Genomic DNA, 19,762 nt, shown 5'->3' on the forward strand with positions numbered 1-19,762 from the left:
AATGACAAGAGTGTGCATAGCTGTCATCAAGGCAAAGGGTGGCAACTTTGAAGAATCTCAAATATAAAATATATTTTGATTTGTTTAACATGTTTTGGTTACTACGTGATTCCATATGTGTTATTTCATAGTTTTGATGTCTTGTTCTACAATGTGGAAAACAGTCAAAATAAAGAAAAACCCTTGAATGAGTAGGTGTTCTAAAACTCTTGATGGGTAGTGTAGAGGAGGTGGTTGCTGTGGGTGGGAGGCTCTGCATAGAAAGTGGAACTTGAAGAGGAAGACTGCAAAGTCCAGGCATTTCTGCTCACTTTGTTCTAAGTGTTTTTCAGTGCTAGAACCTCTAGGTCCTGGAGAACAGGAGCAGAGTTAAAGGGAACCGGGTAGGAGGCAGAGACGTAAACAAGCAAACACAAAAGGTTACACTTTCCTGTGAGAAACAGTTTTGGAAGGTATTGTAACGGCTTTCTTCTGTTGAAAGAGGAGCGGACCAAAATGCAGCGTGGTATTTTTGAGACATGTTTAATGAAGAACGAAAAAACACGAACAATACAAAAACAACAAACGGAACGTGAAAACCTAAACAGTCCTATCTGGTGAAGAGACAGGAAAAATCACCCACGAAAACACTCAAAGAATATGGCTGCCTAAAATATGGTTCCCAATCAGAGACAACGATAATCACCTGACTCTGATTGAGAACCCCTCAGGCAGCCATAGACTACGCAAGACATCCCACAAAACCCCAAGACAAAAACACACCACAATAACCCATGTCACACCCTGGCCTGACCGAATAAATGAAGAATAAACATAATATATTTTGACCAGGGCGTGACAGGTATAGCCTAACTCAAGCTGGTCCCCCTCTGACTTAGAGCACAGAGAATCAGACTGATCCGAACTCACTGGCTCTGGTGGATGGGATAACTCCTAAAGTCATTTGGAGCGGTAAATTGAAGAGGTACATTTTAGTAAGCTTATCATAGCCATTTCTTGCTTTATCAAATGTCAACCAAAGCTTAACATTCTTTGTCTATCTATGTAGGTTGTCAGGGCTTGCAGTGGTCGACCATCCAAATACTCCAAATGGGGAAGATTGTTGGCTTCCATCGAAGTAACCCTAGGAAGAGAAAAATATAAATGTTAGGGAAACTAAAACTAACTTCAGGTTATTTTGTGTGCAAATGCAAATAGTTATTATCTGAGATGTTTTATATTCACCTTAACAGATGTTGACGCCAGCTACGAGCGAAAGAGCAGCGAAGTTTCCCAGGTCTCGCCTTCCCTTTGTCCTTCTTCCAAACCAAGTAATTTGCCCAGATGTCGTAGCACTTGGGACCCTTCTTGATTCTGCTCCGGTAGCTCTCCTTCTGTTTCTCCAGTGCCTTGTCTCACCTTGATTGATAACAGGAATAAATGCAATTATATCTCATATTACAAATAAATGTCTTACATATCTCTTGGAGGGTCAGAAAATAAATTAATACTGATGCTGGCTTTCCACTGAAATTAAGCCCAACTCAAGAGAAGGCCAGACTTACCAGGACAGGACATTGTGGTGGGGTTTGACACACACGCAGCTACAAGAAACAAAGTTAAGCCTTATTCAGCCTTGCTGTAATCTCAAAACACAAAGCCCCTGTTGTGGAGTTACAAACAGACTATACAAGTAGCGAGTGGAGTTACAAACAGACCAACTATAAAGAAATTTGTATTGGACTCGCGGAAGCACTGTAACGCTGGCTAGCGTATTAGTTCAATTTGGGCCTACTCCCACACCAAAGCTATTTAGCGTTTCTAGCTAACAACTCGGAATATAATGGCCATAGTCACTCCTGGATGTGTCAATTGGCAACAATTGACCAAGAAAATCACTGAATTGGAGGGTAAAGTGTCTATTCTTCATAAGATTAAAGAAGATGATCAGCTGATTGACTCTTTGCTTGAATCCGCCAAAAACGTGGTGAACGAAGCCACTTGCCCATGGCTTGTCACCACGGCCTTGGATTAGCCTGCAGCTGTGAGACATAATTTGATCCCGCTAGAAGAGCCTTGGCCATTACCGGGAGCTATACTCAAGCGCCCGGTCTGCTCCACTCCCTCTGCTCTGCCTCAGGAGCCATGGATTACTGTACGGAAACAAACAAAAAATCCTTGGCAGGAAAACGTCAAGGCAATGTGATGCCTTGGAACTGGGAAACAGATACCGGGTATTAGAAGAGTCTGAGTTTTCTGCCATTGGTCCCAAAGGAACAAACAACTCTGCCCGGAAGCAAGTGGATCCCTGCCATTTAAAGAATTTACAACGAAACAGCCCAACAACTAGCCCCAAACAACTTTCTAGGAGGAAGAAAACTCAAGAGAGACACAATTTTAAAAATGTACCAAGCAGCAGTCCCACTGTCCTTATTGTGGGCTCATCCATGATCCAAAATGTTTCTATTCGGAAAGCAGAGACCATCTGTTACCCGGGTGCCCAGATTCAGGACATTGACTGTATGTTACCGCTATTCATTAGTGAATAGCTATTCACCTGACTACCTCAGCTATCACTGTCCATGTAGGGTCAAATGATATTAAACTCTACCTAAATCAGGTAACCAATGCATTATTCAGGTCCAGTCCTGGCTCCACGCTATACAGATAATAAGTTCAGTCGTATGTGCCAGCTACACATCTGGCTTAAAGGCTATTGTTGTTCAATAAGCATACAATATGTGAACAATTTTACAGCTTTCCTACATCGACGAAATGTATTTCTCCGGGATAGAGTACATCTGAATATGTACGGTACAAGCATTCTCTCCTCAAACCTGGCTCTCACTATAGCCCTCATACAGAGCATGTGAGAATTGACAATATATAGCCATGGGGGTTGATACTCGGAATTGGTCGATTACCCATCAGACTATACTCATTGCTCCCCCCACAGCTTTAAATAGCTCTACAGGTGCTGCTAACATGGATTGAACTTTTGATGGACTTTATGGTATTGTTACACTACTGTCAATGTACCGTGTTGCCACTTCCTCGCACAGGCAGAGGGGTATTGTTAGATGTAATCGTCTCCATCCAACTCAGGCCTGTCAGTAGCTACACGAGGAAGCGTCGCTCATCTAATATTACTTTGAATGCTCCATCTGATATTAGCTCTCGAAACAGTGGCCTTGGAATGATTCATTATAATGCTAGAAGCTTGATCCCAAAGTAAAATTTTATTGAAATACTGGTCTCACAATCACATGCTGACATATTGATTACATCTGAATCCTGGCTGTGTGTGTCTGTTCCAGACTCAGCTGTTCTGTTAGCTGAGTGGGTGGAGCTATTGACATATATATCAAATATAACCTAAAAGTCACGGTGTCCATTTCAACTTCTGTTCCGAAACAGTATGTATGAATGCTTAGTTCTAAATGTGGTCCTTGATCATAATGCACTATTAACGCTAGTGGGAGTTTATCGCCCACCCTCAGCTCCGGTATCTGTTCTAAGCAAATTGTTTGAGTTAATGTCTAATTATGCAAACTAAATTATTTATTGGAGAGCTCAATCTGGACTGGCTGATGCCAGCATCATTTAAGACATTTATAACAAACTAAATCTTACTCAACTAATAACTATACCGACCCTTCCTAATCCAATAGACCTGAAAAAAATACATTAGACCTTATCTTAACAAATACACAGTTAATGGGTTATTTGCAAATGATAATGACACAGGGGAACCCAAGAGCAGACTCACACCAAGAAACAGGGATGAATGAACCAAGGTAGTTATTGTAACACAGGGAGATATGGAGTGCAGATCCGGGGAAGCTTGGATGAGTGGTAGGAAACTAGGAGGCTAAGGTTGGAGTGAGCTGGGTTGGAACAGGGTAAACAGGTCCAGAGAGGAATCCAATGGAGTGGTGGTGTGGTGAATCCAGAACAGGGTGGTGAGATGTGGAACAGGAAACAAGACTGGAGCGACTGGTTTCATCAAAGACATGTGGAAGGTGGGTAGATTTTGAGAGAGTCCGGGAGTTTCAGATGCACAGCAGAGGGGTTAACCTCTTGATGCTATGGGGGCGCTATTTCATTTTTGGATGAAAAACGTTCCCGTTTTAAACAAGATATTTTGTCACAAAAAGATGCTCGACTATGCATATAATTGATAGCTTTCGAAAGAAAACACTCTGACGTGTCCAGAACTACCAAGATATTTTCTGTGCGTGCCCTAGAACGTGAGCTTCAGGCAAAACCAAGATGAGACGGCATCCAGGAAATGAGCAGGATTTTTGTCTCCTTATATGGCTGTGAATGCGAGAGGAGTAAGTCTGCCCTTTCTGGTGTTTCCCCAAGGTGTCTGCAGCATTGTGACGTATTTGTAGGCATATCATTGGAAGATTGACCATAAGAGACCACATTTACCAGGTGTCCGCCCGGTGTCCTGCGCCGAAATTGGTGCGCAAAAGTCAGCTGCAAGTATTTTTCCATGGAATTTAGAGAAGAATGCAAGCTTCCACGAACGATATATCAATGAAGAGATATGTGAAAAAACACCTTGAGGATTGATTCCAAACAACGTTTGCCATGTTTCGGTCGATATTATGGAGTTAATTCGGAAAAAGTTTGATGTTGTAGGTGACTGAATTTTCGGTTCGTTTCGGTAGCCAAATGCGATGTACAAAACGGAACGATTTCTCCTACACACAGACGCTTTCAGGAAAAACTGCGCATTTGGTGTGTAACTGAGTCTCCTCATTGAAAACATCCGAAGCTCTTCAAAGGTAAATGATTTTATTTATTTGGTTATCTGGTTTTTGTGAAAATGTTGCGTGCTAAATGCAACTCAAAATGCTAAGCTAGCTTAGCATACTCTTACACAAATTAGTCCATTTCTATGGTTCAAAAGCATATTTTGAAAATCTGAGATGACAGTGTTGTTAAGAAAAGGCTAAACTTGAGAGCAGACGCATTATTTTCATTTTATTTGCGATTTTCAGAAATCGTTAACGTTGCGTTATGCTAATGAGCCTGAGGCTTTAGTCACGATCCCGGATCCGGGATGGGGAGTTTCAAGATTAATGACATGATCAATCTCAAATGGATCAATGAATCAGGGCGCTAGTTTTCTGGAAGCCACTTTCAAGGGTAAGTCCTTAGACGAGAGCCATACTTTTTGGCCTGGAGTGTAGACTGGAGCTGAAGCACGGCGACAGTTATCTTGAGATTGGGTCTGGTGGAGGCACGAAGAGCAGCCTGGGCCCTCCTCCAGGTGCGATGACAACGGCGCATGTGGTCCAGTACCGAGGGCTCCGTTACCTCGACCTCTTGGGTAGGGAACAAGAGGGGTTGTAACCCAGGGCACACTCAAAGGGTGACATACCAGACAAGGCATTGATGAGGGTATTGTGGGCATATTCCACCCAGTGTAACTGGGCACTCCAGGAGGAAGGGTTAGCCAAAGTCACAGTGTAGGGCAGTCTCCAACTCCTGGATGTACCGCTTGGTCTGGCCATTGGTCTGGGGGTGATATCCAGATGAAAGGCTAAAATGAATACCAAGTGCTGTGCAGAAGGCTCTCCATACCTGGGAAGTAAACTGGGGTCCCCTGTCAGAAAAGATGTTAATAGGGATGCCATGCAGCTGCAACATATGGAATACCAGCAGGACCGCAGTCTCCCTGGAGGAAGGAAGCAAGTGAGCCGCTTTTTTTTTGGGGGGGGGGGTGAGTCAATAATAGTGAGGATGACAGTTATCATTAGATGGGGGAAGACCAGTGATGAAGTCCAGAGCTATGTGTGACCAGGGGCGACTGGGTATGGGAAGAGGGCGAAGCAGACTGGACGTAGGTATGGTGGAGGTTTGGTTCCGGGCACAGACCGAGCAGACAGAGAAGAATACTTGGGAATTCATCTATGGTGGGCCACCAAAATTTGTTGAAGCAGGAAGGCGATAGTCTGGTTCATGCCAGGGTGACAGGTGAGGAGAGTAGAATAGACCCACTGAAGAACTTCTGAGTGAACTTAATCTGGCACAAACAGAGCCTTACTATGACCGTTTCCTGGATCAGGCTGGTTCAGCTGAGCCTGGCGAACATGGGAATCAATCTCCCAGGAAACAGCAGCAACAATGCAGGAGGATGGTGTTGTTGTTTCTGGCTCGGAACCTGTGTTGTCTGCGGTGAACTGACGAGAGAGGATACACAACCCGCTACTGGGGAGAGGAGCTCCAGGCTGAAGCTCGATAGCACAGTTGTATGGCCGATAAGGCAACAGAGATGGGGTGGGGTGCTTATTGAACACAGGAGCTAGACCGTGATATTCTGAAGGAACAGAAGACAGGTTCGGGTGTTCTGGAATGGACTGGGATACAGACAAGGCAGGTGTAAGGACAGAATGTAGACAATGGGAATGACAAATGCACTCCAAGTAGTTACCCTCCCGGTGGCCCAGTCAATCTGTGGGTTGTGTAGTTTTAACCATGGATGATCCAGAAACAGGGGAGTGTAAGGACAATCAATTATGTGGAAACTGATATTTTCCTGGTGATCTCCAGAGAGATGCAGGATAACAGGAACTGTTCACTCACAGACACAGGAGAGGAGCTTTCCATTGAAGCCTTGGCATCCACAGGTGAATGAAGTGGAACAGTGTCCAGGCCTAACTGGTTAACGACAACTCGGTCCAGGAAGCTCTCGTTGGCACTTGAATCGATGAGAGCAGACAGAGGAAAAGCCTGGCTCTGCCACACAAGGTTGGCTTCAAGCAGGGGTCTGGGAGATGGGCAGGTGATTTCGCTCAACAGTATATTCCCCACTACTGCTGAGCCCCCTCTTGCTGGACGCAGGGAACACGTGGAGACCATGTGACCAACCTGGCCACAGTATAGACAGCTCCTAGTACTGATACGCCGCTGCCTCTCCTCTGGAGATAGACGGGTCCGGCCGAGCTACATGGGTTCAGGAGAAGAACATGCCTGGGGATGTGATGCAATCGGAGGAGGAAAGCAAGGCACTGAAGCAGATATTATGGGACATGCAATCCTACCTACCCTCTCCCTCCGACACTCACGGAGACGGTTGTCAATGCGGATAGTGAGAGAAATTAGTTTGTCAAGTCCAGCAGGCTCCTCTCTGGACACCAACTCGTTCTTGTGAGTCTGAGTGTTCCGGAACGCTTCCTAAAGGGCCTCCTCATTCCAGCCGCTCTCTGCGGTGAGGGTGCGGAACTCACATGCCATTTCAGCCACACTCTGGAAGCCTTGACAAAGGGACAGGGGTCATTTAGCAACATTCTTTCCACAGACCGGGTGGTCAGCATTGCCCTTTTTCACGTTTGACCTTATATCCTTTTCATCACCTTTCTGCCTAATTGATCAATAGCTGAATAGTCTCTAACGTTAATTAACTGAATGAGATTTGACACAGTGGTGGTGGGTGGTAGGCTCGGTCCAGGGGTGGTAGAGGAGTGTGTCTGGCTCTGGTTCGTCTGGGACCTCTATGGTTTTGGCAGCACCTTAATAGAAAACACACCCATCGTGTCTGTCCCGGTCCTTTGTAGTCCGAGGGTGTAAGTGCCTGCATCAGAGAGCTTAATGGTTTTGATGGATCGTAGGATTTCATCACCTTTACAGAGTTCAACAGTGCTCCCAGGTTTCCCCCATATCATGGAAAACCTATCCACCTTTGTGGGATCCCCTATGCTACAAGGATACCCTCTTCTCCAATCCCAGAACTGTCCCAAGTTGGCTATCATGAAATCCCCATATCGACACCCTCCCCCATTACACAGGTACACTGGCACTCCTGTACACAGGTGTTAAAACCAAACACAAATATCTCAATTTCTTCCCTGCCCTGTTGGCTCAAAATATGTCCCAAATAGTTAACATGAGTCTACCATCATTAAGACCTCCCTCATCTCTTCCGTTAATCTACCGTAGGAGAAGCAGATGGGGGACTGCCTCACCCACACCAGTGGCCCAGGAAAGCGCTGCTCCATGGAAGGACTCCAAAAGGCTCCAGGGGCAGAGAAGAAGGACTTGGGACTGGTTGTGAGCTCAGGGCGAAGCTTCAGACCTGTAGGTCAGACAGACTCCGGGAAAACTCCTTGATGTTCTCCAGAAGGTCTTGGTCATGTTGTTCGAGCAGGGCGCCTTGACCAACGAGAGTTTGGTGGAGAGTATCCGAGTCTGCTGGGTTCATATCTTGGCCAGATCATACAGTTAGGCGGAGCAGCACAGGGGAACCCAAGAGCAGACTCAGACCAAGAAACAGGGATGAATGAACCAAGGTATGTATTGTAACACAGGGAGATATGGAGTGCAGATCCAGGGAAACTCAGATGAGTGGTAGGAAACTAGATGTGGAGGTTGAGGTTGGAGTGAGCTGGGTTGGTACAGGGTAAACAGGTCCGGGGGTGGAATCCAATGGAGTGGTGGTGTGGTGAATCCAGAACCAGTTAGCAGGGTGGTGAGATGTGGAACAGGAGACAGGAGCCAGAGTCAGAGCAGCAAAACTGCAGAGCAGCAAAACTGCAGTAACACCTGCCTCTGATTGAGAACCATATCAGGCCATACATAGAAACGGACAAACTAGACACACAACATAGAATGCCCACCCAGCTCACGTCCTGACCAACACTAAAACAAGGAAAACACAAAAGAACTATGGTCAGAACGTGACAGTGAATTGGATAATTATCAGCCCATCTCCAAGCTCTCCTGTTTGGCTAAAATTGAATAGGCAACTACAATCATTTGTAACTGTTAACAATACTCTTTCTCGCAATCAATCTGACTTCAGACCTAAACACAGTATGACTACTGTCATGTCCTGACCTTAGTTCCTTTTTTATGTCTCTGTTTTAGTGTGGTCAGGGCGTGAGTTGGGGTGGGCATTCTATGTTTTGTAGTCTAGGTTTTGTATTTCTATGTGTTGGCCTGGTATGGTTCCCAATCAGAGGCAGCTGGCAATTGTTGTCTCTGATTGAGAACCATACTTAGGCATCCTGTTTTCCCACTATGGGTGTGGGTAGTTGTTTTCTATCTCTGTACCAGACAGAACTTTCGTGTTGGTCTATTTTTGTTATTTTGGTCTTAGTGTTCTGAGTTATAATAAATATGAACATGGACACTTACCACGCTGCATATTGGTCCGATCCTTCCTACTCCTCCTCGGATGAAGAGGACAGCCGTTACAACTACGGCCGCTGTACATGTTGTCAATTATATTACTAATGCCCTAGATAATAGAAAGTATTGTGCCGCCTTGTTCATAGATTTGTCTAAAGCTTTTGACACTGTAGACCATGCAATACTTTTGTGAAGATGTCGTTAATAGGACTGGGATCGGATGCCTGTCGTTGGTTTCATGACTATCTAAAGAACAGACGTCAGGCTTTTAGAGTCGATGGCATCCAGTCGGAGCCATTGGATTTGGGTAAAGGGGTCCCACAAGGTTCTATACTCGGTCCATTACTATTCACTCACAATATCAATATCGGTGATGAAATAAGTGTAAAATTACACTGTCACGTACTCTATTGCTATATTGCTTCAACGGCTGACCAAGCATTATCACAATTGGAAACAGATTAAGATATTACCAGGGCCTTGTATATAGCTGAAACTTGTTTTAAATGCAAAGAAAACACATTTATTTTTATTTTTAATAGGTTTAAAAAGTTGGTTGAAAATACACTTGCATTTACGACCTTAGATGGCTCTCGAATTAATCAGGTCTCTGCATATAAATACTTAGGGATATGGTTGGATGATAAACTGTCTTTAAAAATGCATGTTGACGAACTTTGTAAACGGCTAAAAATCAAGCTAGACTTCCTCCATAGAAACAGGGCATGTTTCTCCTCTACAAATAGAATACAAATTGTGCAAGCTACTTTTATGTCTGTTATAGATTATGGGGATATTATCTACATGCATGCTACAGCATCCACACTTAATCGCTGGATGCTATTTATCATTGCACACTTTGGTTTTTTACGAGTACTAGCTATAGAACTCACCACTGTGTTTTATATCAATGTGTGTGATGGACTTCGCTGTCCATGAGACGAGAACAACATGCTCTCGTGTTTGTCTATGAAGCACTTCTGAATAAACAACCTTCTTATTTATCATCACTCATCAACATGAAAAACCAGGTCTGAAGCATGGATTATACTTGAGGCCCATGCGATCTCCACAGATTTGGGTCTGGCTGCCTTTTCCTGTTACGCTCCTTGCTTATGGAATAGCCTGCAGACTAAACTTAAACTTGAGACTCTTGTCCCCCTGCCGCCCATTTTAAACATTTATTGGAGGATTTTTATTTTTGTATTGCTTGTAACTGTTTCAGGTAAATCAAGTTATTGTGCTGTTAGGGGAATAACCTGTGTGTAAATGTAACAATCTGCTGCCGTATTTTTTTGTGTTATCTGTGATCGTTTTGTTTTGTTTGTCTTGTGTAGTTTCTTAATCATTGTGTCACGCCCTGGCCATAGTTTACTTTGTATGTTTCTATGTTTTGGTTGGTCAGGGTGTGATCTGAGTGGGCATTCTATGTTGGATGTCTTGTTTGTCTATTTCTGTGTTTGGCCTGATATGGTTCTCAATCAGGGGCAGGTGTTAGTCATTGTCTCTGATTGGGAACCATATTTAGGTAGCCTGGGTTTCACTGTGTGTTTGTGGGTGATTGTTCCTGTCTCTGTGTTTTGCACAAGATAGGGCTGTTTCCGGTTTTCGGACGTTTGTTATTTTGTTAGTTTAATCGTGTATAGTTTCCTTATCAAATAAAATGAATCACAACTACGCTGCATTTTGGTCCGCTCCTCCTTCCCACAACGAAAGCCGTGACACATTGTACCTCAACTGTATGTATAAACATGTATACGCAGGGCCCTGATGTAAAAGAGACCTTGGTCTCAGTCTGTTCCTTGTCTGAAATACAGGTATAATAATAAACACTAAAGGACAATCATTTTTACCTGTTCAAAAACCTCCACATCCTTCTCAGTCCGTGCCTGAAGGTGGTCCTCGAAGGCGTTCTGATCTGGTTTGACAACTTCCACCACATCAGGTGGGCTATCAGGGATCGGAAAGTACGTTATACAAAAATATCAATAGACAAACACTAAGTCAATCACAAATTTGAAAGATTACAGTATATGCAATAATTGTATATACAATTACATTGTTTACCTCAGTCAACAGCTGCGGCTTCTGTCCGTACTCGTCGGAGGCCTGGACGCTGCTGTTGTGTGCAAAGATTTTTTTTTAAATAGCTTTTTTAAAAACATTTTTACCCCCTTTTTTCTCCTCAATTTCGTGGTATCCAATTGTTAGTAGCTACTCGGGAGAGGCGAAGGTTGAAAGTCATGCGTCCTCCGATACACAACCCAACCAAGCCACACTACTTCTTAACACAGCGCGCATCCATCCGGAAGGACAATGACCCAAAAACACACCTCCAGGCTGTGCAAGGGCTATTTGACCAAGAAGGAGTTTCATGGATTGCTTCATCTGATCGCCTGGCCACCACAATCACCCGACCTCAACCCAATTGAGATGGTTTGGGACGAGTTGGGCTGCAGACTGAAGGAAAAGCAGCCAACAAGTGCACAGCATATGTGGGAATTCCTTCAAGACTGTTGGAAAATAATTCCTCATGAAGCTGGTTGGGAGAATGCCAAAAGTGTGCAAAGCTGTCATCAAGGCAAAGGGTGGCTACTTTTAAGAATCTCAGGTATAACATATTTGGATTTGTTTAAAACCTCATGACTTCAAGCCTATCAACTCCAGAGATTAGCCTGGCAATACTAAAGTGCCTATTAGAATATCCAATAGTCAAAGGGATATGAAATACAAATGGTATAGAGAGAAATAGTCGACACGTCATAATTCCTATAATAACTGCAACCTAATATTTCTTTACTGGGAATATTAAAGAACTGGGAATATTGTACCACCAACTTTCTGTTCTGAGCAAGGAACTTAAACGTTAGCTTTTTTACATGGCACATATTGCACTTTTACTTTCTTCTCCAACACTGTGTTTTTGCATTATTTAAACCAAATTGAGCATGTTTCATTATTTATTTGAAACCAAATAGATTTTATTTATGTATTATATTAAGTTAAAATAAAAGTTTTCATTGTTCATTCAGTATTGTTGTAATTGTCATTATTTCAAATATATATATAAAAATAGGCCGATTAATCAGTATCGGCTTTTTTTGGTCCTCCAATAATCGGTATCTGCGTTGAAAAATCTCAATTTGTCACAACGCCTGCAGTGGTGGGTGCGGAGTCAAACGCAGAGAGCAGAGGACACTGGGGAAACCGGACCTTTATTAGGTCTCCAAAGCTAACGCCCAAAACAACAGGCAAAATTAGTCACAAAATTGTCCAATCCAACACAGGGCACAAACAGACAGGAACACAACACGCACAACCTGACAAACAGAAAACAAGCCCGCACAAAAAAGGCGGGTCTAACAGGCTTAAATAGACTGAATCAAAAAACAAAATAAGAGACAGGTATAACCAAGGGGATCGGTGGCGGATAGTAGACTGACGAGCGCCGAGCACCGTCCGAACAGTCAGGGGAGCGAGAGAGTTGTGACAGTACCCCCCTCCTGCAGCGCGCCACCACCGGCCTCGAGGGCGACCCGGGGGGCGAGGTGCAGGGCGATCCGGGTGGAGGCGGTGGAAGTCCCTCAGTAGTGATGGGTCAAAGATGTCCCCTACCGGTACCCAGCACCTCTCCTCCAGACAGTACCCCTCCCTGTCCACGAGGTACTGTAGTCCACTCACCCGGAGTCTACAGTCCAGAATAGAACGTACAGTGTACGTCACCTTCCTGCAGGGGACCAGCCACCACCGGCCTGAGGAGAGACACATGAAACGAAGGGTTAATACGATAGTAAGGAGGAAGCTGTGACCTATAACGCACCTTGTTTATCCTCCTCAGGACTTTAAATGGCCCCACACACTGCGGCCCCAGCTTCCGGCAGTGCAGGCGGAAGGGCAGGTTTCGGGTTGAGAGCCAGACCCGGTCCCCCGGTGCGAACATTGGGGCCTCACTGCCGTGCTGGTCAGCGCTCCTCTTCTGCCGTCCACTAGCTTGTTTCAGTGATTCCTGGACGGCTCTCCAGGTCTCCTTCGAGCTCTGCACCCATTCCTCCACCACAGGAGCTTCGGTCTGGCTCTGATGCTATGGAGCCAGGACCGGCTGGTAGCCTAACATGCACTGGAATGGTGATATGTTAGTGGAGGAGTGGCGGAGGGAATTCCGCCGCACCTCCGTACCTCGCCCATTCACCAGGCCGGTCCTGGCAATACAACCACAGAAACCTACCCACATCCTGGTTCACTCTCTCCACCAGCCCATTACTCTCGGGGTGAAAACCCGAGGTCAAGCTGATCGAAACCCCCAGCCGTTCCATGAACACCCTCCAAACTCTGGACGTGAACTGGGGACCCCGATCAGAAACGATGTCCTCAGGCACCCCGTAGTGCCGGACGACATGGGTAAACAGAGCCTCCGCAGTCTGTAGGGCCGTAGGGAGACCGGGCAACGGGATGACGGCAGGACTTAGAAAACCAATCCACAACGACCAGGATCGTGGTGTTTCGCTGAGACGGGGGAAGGTCAACATTGGATCATTCAGAGATCCTCACTGAACTTCTGGAGAGAGTTTGCTGCACTGAAAGTAAAGGGGCTGAATAATTTTGCACGCCCAATTTTTCAGTTTTTGATTTGTTAAAAAGTTTGAAATATCCAATAAATGTCGTTCCACTTCATGATTGTGTCCCACTTGTTGTTGATTCGTCACAAAAAAATACAGTTTTATATCTTTATGTTTGAAGCCTGAAATGTGGCAAAAGGTCGCAAAGTTCAAGGGGGTCGAATACTTTCGCAAGGCACTGTATGTATCCATAGCCACTGTCTCCTCCTGAGACAATGGGTACACGTGACTCCTGGGAAGTGCAGCGTTTACCAGGAGGTTTATCGCGCAATCCCCTCGTCGATGAGGTGGTAATTGGATCACCCTCTTCTTACAGAAGGCGATAGCCAAATTGACATATTCAGAGGGAATGCGCACAGTGGAAACCTGGTCTGGACTGTCCACCGTCGTCGCACCGATGGAAACTCCTATGCACCTCCCAGAACACTCCTCTGACCACCCTCTAAGAGCCGCCTGTCTCCATGAAATCTCAGGATTGTGATTAGCCAGCCAGAGAATTCCCAGCACCACAGGAAACGCAGGTGAATCAATCAGGAAGAGACTAATCCGCTCCTTATGATCCCCCTGCGTTACCATGTCCAGTGGTACCGTGGCCTCCCTGACCAGCCCTGACCCTAATGGTCGGCTATCTAAGGAGTGCACGGGAAGGGTTGGTCTAGCGGCACCAGGGGAATCCCTAGCCTTAACGCGAGCCCACGATCCATAAAGTTCCCAGCTGCGCCTGAATCGACTAGCGCCTTATGCTGTAGAGAGGGAGAAAACTCAGAGAAAGAAATTAGTAGGAACATATTACCAACACGGAGCTCTGGGTGAGTCTGGTGCTAACTCACCTGTGGTGAACGAGGAGTGCTCTGCCTGCCCTCCCGACTCCCAGACCAGCTCCTCCAGCACCGATCGGCAGTGTGTCCTCTCCTACCATACCTGGTGCAGGAGGAGCCTCCTCCGCCGGACCCCTCGATCCGGCCCCTCCTAACTCCATGGGGATTGGAGCGGGAGGGCCGGGAGGTGGAACCAACAGGGCCCGTTCTGGACACCCGCGGGAAGCCAGCAGGTTGTCTAGTTGGATGGACATGTCAATGAGTTCGTCGAGGGAGAGGTTGGCGTCCCGACAAGCTAGCTCCCTGCGGACGTCCTCCCAGCGATAGTGGTCAATCAGGGCCCTGTCGTTCCACCCCGCCCCAGCGGCGGCCAAGGTCCAGAACTCCAGCGCAAAGCCCTGCGTGCTCCTCCTGTCGCAGGTGAAACAGCCGTTCACCCGCCGCTCGGCCTTCCGGTGGGTGGTCAAACACGGCCCGGAACCGGCGAGTGAACTCGGGGTAGTGGTCCCTCACCGAGTCTTGGCCATTCCACACTGCGTTGGCCCACTCCAGGGCTCGACCCATCAGTCAGGAGACAAGGAAGGCTCACGCTCTCCTCCCCCAAGGGAGTTGGACGAACGGTAGCCGGGTACAGCTCCAGCTGTAGTAAGAACCCCTGGCACCCAGCCGCCGTTCCATCGTACTCCCTGGGGAGCGCCAGCCGCAGAGCACCGGATCCGGACGCTGTAGGAGGGGTAGGTGGTGCTGGCGGTTTCACGCCCTGACCTTAGAGCTTTTTATGTCTCTATTTTGGTTTGGTCAGGGTGTGATTTGGGTGGGGATTCTATGTTCCTTTTTCTATGTTTTTATATTTCTTTGTTTTGGCCGGGTATGGTTCTCAATCAGGGACAGCTGTCTATCGTTGTCTCTGATTGGGAACCATACTTAGGTAGCTTTTTGTAGGTAGTTAATTTCTATTTAGTGTTTTGCACCTTTCAGGACTGTTTTGGTTATTCCCTTTGTTATTTTGTTATAGTGTTCAGTTTTAATACAGAAAGAGTGAACACTTACCATGCTGCGCTTTGGTCCAATGATCCCTCTTCTTCAGACGACGAATACCGTTACAGGCGGAGGAGGAGCTGGGGGTGAGGTAGGGAGGCCACTCCTCTCCCATCGGTCCATCCTCCTCATCATTTGGTCCATTGCCGACCCGATACGGTGGAGAATGTCCTTATGATGGTGGACTCACTCCTCCATGGATGGGAAAGGAGGTGCAGCTACTCCTGCTGACTCCATGAAATGGTGCCGGCTTCTGTCACAACGCCTGGAGTGGTGGGTGCGGAGTCAAATGCAGAGAGCAGAGGATACTGGGGAAACCGGACTTTATTAGGTCTCCAAAGCTAACACCCAAAACAACAGGCGAAATTAGTCACAAAATTGTCCAACCCAACACTGGGCACAAACTGACAGGAACACAACACGCACAACCTGACAAACAGAAAGCAAGCCCGCACAAAAACAGGCGGGCCTAACAGGGTTAAATAGACTGAATCAAAAAACAAAATAAGAGACAGGTGCAACCAATAAGACCAAACAAACAGAAAATGAAAAGGAGATCAGTGGCGGCTAGTAGACCGGCGACGACGACCGCCGAGCGCCGCCCGAACAGGCAAGCGAGCCACCTTTGGTGGGAGTCGTGACACAATTGGGTTGAGGTCGGGTGATTGTGGTGGCCAGTTAATCTGATGCAGCACTCCATCACTCTCCTTCTTGGTCAAATAGCCCTTACACACACTGGAGGTGTGTTGGGTCATTGTCCTGTTGAAAAACAAATGATAATCCCACTAAGTACAAACCAGATGGGATGGCGTATCACTACAGAATGCTGTGGTAGCCATGCTGGTTAAGTGTGGCTTGAATTCTAAATAAATCACTGACAGTGTCACCAGCAAAGTGCCCCTACACCATCACACCTCCTCCATGCTTCATGGTGGGAACCACGTATGCGGAGACCATCCGTTCACCTACTTTGCGTCTCACAAAGACACGGCGGTTGGAACCAAAAATCTCAAATTTGGACTCATCAGAGTAAAGGACAGATTTCCACCAGTCAAATGTCCATGCTCATGTCTCCTCTGAACAGTTGATGTTGATGTGTCTGTTACTTGAACTCTGTGAAACATTTATTTGCGCTGCAATTTCTGAGGCTGGTAACTTTACGGAACTTATCCTCTGCAGCAGAGGTAACTCTGGGTCTTCCTTTCCTGTGGCGGTCCTCATGAGAGCCAGTTCCATCATAGCTCTTGATGGTTTTTGCGACTACACTTGTTCTTGAAATTTTTCGCATTGACTGACCTTCATTTCTTAAAGTAATGATAGACTGTCGTTTCTCTTTACTTATTTGAGCTGTTCTTGCCATAATATGGACTTCTACCAAATAGGGCTATCTTCTTTACACCCCCTTACCTTGTCACAACACAACTGGTTGGCTCAAACACATTAAGAAGGAAAGAAATTCTACAAATGAACTTTTAACAAGGCACACCTGTTAATTGAAATGCATTCCAGGTGACTACCTCTTGAAGCTGGTTGAGAGAATGCCAAGAGTGTGCAAAGGTGTCATCAAGGCAAAGGGTGGCTACTTTGAAGTATCTCAAATATAAAATGTATTTTGATTTGTTTAACACTTTGATTACTACATGATTCCATATGTGCTATTTCATAGTTTGGAAGTCTTCACTATTATTCTACAATGTAGAAAATAGTAAAGAAGACAAAAAATCCTTTGAATGGGTAGGTGTGTCCAAACCTTTGACTGGTATTGTATATCATCCTAATCTCGGTGTAGATTACATTCCAGTGTTGAACTTGTAAAAAAGGCTGCATGGGATTTTTCTTAATGCAACTCCGTGCAGCCAATGTCAATGTCCACTTTAGGTATAATGCCGAGAGTAACTTGTGGATTTGACAGCTCTAACGCAGTTCCACCTTTGACACTGCCAAAACAAAACAACTTCTTCTTCTTTGGTATCATGGTGTTCTCACATTTTGTTTGTGCATGCTGCCACCTACTGGGGGGAATGTAGGCTCGATCACGTGACATTTTGTGACACAAAAAATAAAAAGGGAAAGGGGAAAGGAGCAAATTGCACCACCAGCAAACCCTACACCTACGGAGCCTTTGCAATGTATTCACACCCCTTGACATTTTCCACATTTTGTTGTGTTGCAGCCTGAATTTAAAATTCATTAAATTGAGATGTTTTGTCACTGAGCTACACACAATACCCCATAATGTAAAATTGGAATAATGTTTTTAGACATTTTTACAAATGAATTACAAATGAAAAGCTAAAAATGTCTTGATTCAATAAGTATTGAACCGCTTTGCTATGGCAAGCCTAAATATTGCTTAATTAACAAGTCACATGGACTCACTCTGTGTGCAATAATATGTTAAACATGAGTTTTGATCGACTACCTCATCTCTGTACCCCACACATACAATTATCGGTAAGGTCCCTCAGTTGAGCAGTGAATTTCATACACAGATTCAACCATAAAGACCAGGGAAGTATTCCAATGCCTTGCAAAGAAGGGAAACTTTAGGTAGATGGATAAAATAAATTAAAAAGCAGACATTGAATATCCCTTTGAGCATGGTGAAGTTATTAATTACACTTTGGATGGTGTGATAGGAGAAAACTGAAAATGGATCAACAACATCGTAGTTACTCCGCAATACTAACCTAACAGACAGAGTGAAAAGAGGAAGTCTGTACAGAATAAAAATATTTCAAAACCTGTTTGCAACAGGGCACTAAAGTAATACTGCAAACAAAATGTGTCAAAACAATAAACTTTTGTCCTGAATACAAAGTGTTATATTTGGGGCAAATACAATACAACACATTACAGAGTACCACTCTCCATGTTTTAAAGCATAGTGGTGGCTGCATCGCGTTATGGGTATGTCTGTAATCATTAAGGACTGGGGAGTTTTTCAGGATAAAAAATAAACAAAATCCTAGACGGAAAAAAAACCTGGTTCAGTCTGCTTTCCACCAGATTTAATTTTCAATGCATTTGCAAACATGACTAAAAACATGTTTTCATTTTGTCATTATGGGGTATTGTGTGTAGATGGGTGAGATTTTTTTTTTCATCCATTTTGAAATCAGACTGTAACACAACAAAATGTAAAATAAATCAAGGGATATGAATACAAGCAAATCTGATTTAAAATACAGATAAAAATACACCTTATGGAACAGCATGGACTGTGAAGAGACAGACACACAGGCACATGCATACACACATGATAACATACACACTATACACACACATACACATGGATTTTGTGTTGTAGATCATGTATGTATCCAGGCTGTATCACAACCGGCCGTGATTGGGAGTCCCATAGGGCGGCGCACAATTGGCCCAGCGTCATCCGGGTTTGGCCGGTGTTGTAAATACGAATTTGTTCTTAACTGAATTGCCTAGTTAAATAAAAAAAGGTAGTAGTAGAGTGGTACCCTGAGGGCACACACTTAATGTGATGTGAAATCTGTTGTGAAATGTATTGTAATGTTTTTAAAACTGTATCACTGCCTTAATTTTGCTGGACCCCAGTAGGAGTAACTTCTGCTTTGTGCAGCAACTAACGGGGATCCACAATAAATACAAATATAAATACAAAATTAGCACCATTGTGGAAAGTGGCGAAGGGATGCTCTGGTGTGTTCTGGCAGCACTACATTCCTTTTCCCTCTACACTGAATGAGCTAATTAAAGCGCACCTACTCTTTTGATAAAATGTGTCTGTTATGAAAATGTGGGAATATGTGGCCATGAAAATATTTCTGGCTGGTCTCAAGTAATGTAAAACAGTTGGGAGGGGAGACTTTTGAAATGGGATTGAGTGAAGTAGAGCACATATTTTGAATGAGCATTACCTTATAGCCTCGCTTTCAGTCTAATGCAGCTATTTACTTACTTTTGTAGTCTTGCACAGAATATCAGTCCTGTGTTCAGTATGTTTTTTACATTGAATGGAATTGGTGAAAAACGGAGAGGGTTTGGGGAAGCTGTCAGCATGGCCACTGCCCTTTAAATACGTCACTCAATGCTTCAAGCCACACCTTGATACACCCACCAAATGGGAGCAAAAGTACCTCAAAGTCTGTTCAAGAAAGTTCTGAGTAATGATTCGAACACACCGAGTGT

At 45.0% G+C, this 19,762-nt stretch overlaps 1 long non-coding RNA gene across 2 annotated transcripts; it reads right to left on the minus strand.

Annotated features, from left to right (window-relative positions):
* Positions 1–498: 498 nt before the first annotated feature.
* On the minus strand, positions 499–17,521 carry LOC135526773 (uncharacterized). 2 transcript variants are annotated; one of them, XR_010453351.1, is made up of 6 exons: positions 17,082–17,521; positions 11,191–11,242; positions 10,977–11,073; positions 1,545–1,583; positions 1,225–1,398; positions 499–1,123 (listed from the first exon to the last, which is right to left on the minus strand). It is a non-coding gene; the product is annotated as an uncharacterized LOC135526773 (long non-coding RNA). The 2 variants fall into 2 exon arrangements; XR_010453348.1 differs by lacking the exon at positions 1,545–1,583.
* Positions 17,522–19,762: the final 2,241 nt, after the last annotated feature.

This window comes from Oncorhynchus masou, chromosome 5 (genome assembly GCF_036934945.1).
Source record: "Oncorhynchus masou masou isolate Uvic2021 chromosome 5, UVic_Omas_1.1, whole genome shotgun sequence".
Lineage (NCBI taxonomy): Eukaryota > Metazoa > Chordata > Actinopteri > Salmoniformes > Salmonidae > Oncorhynchus > Oncorhynchus masou.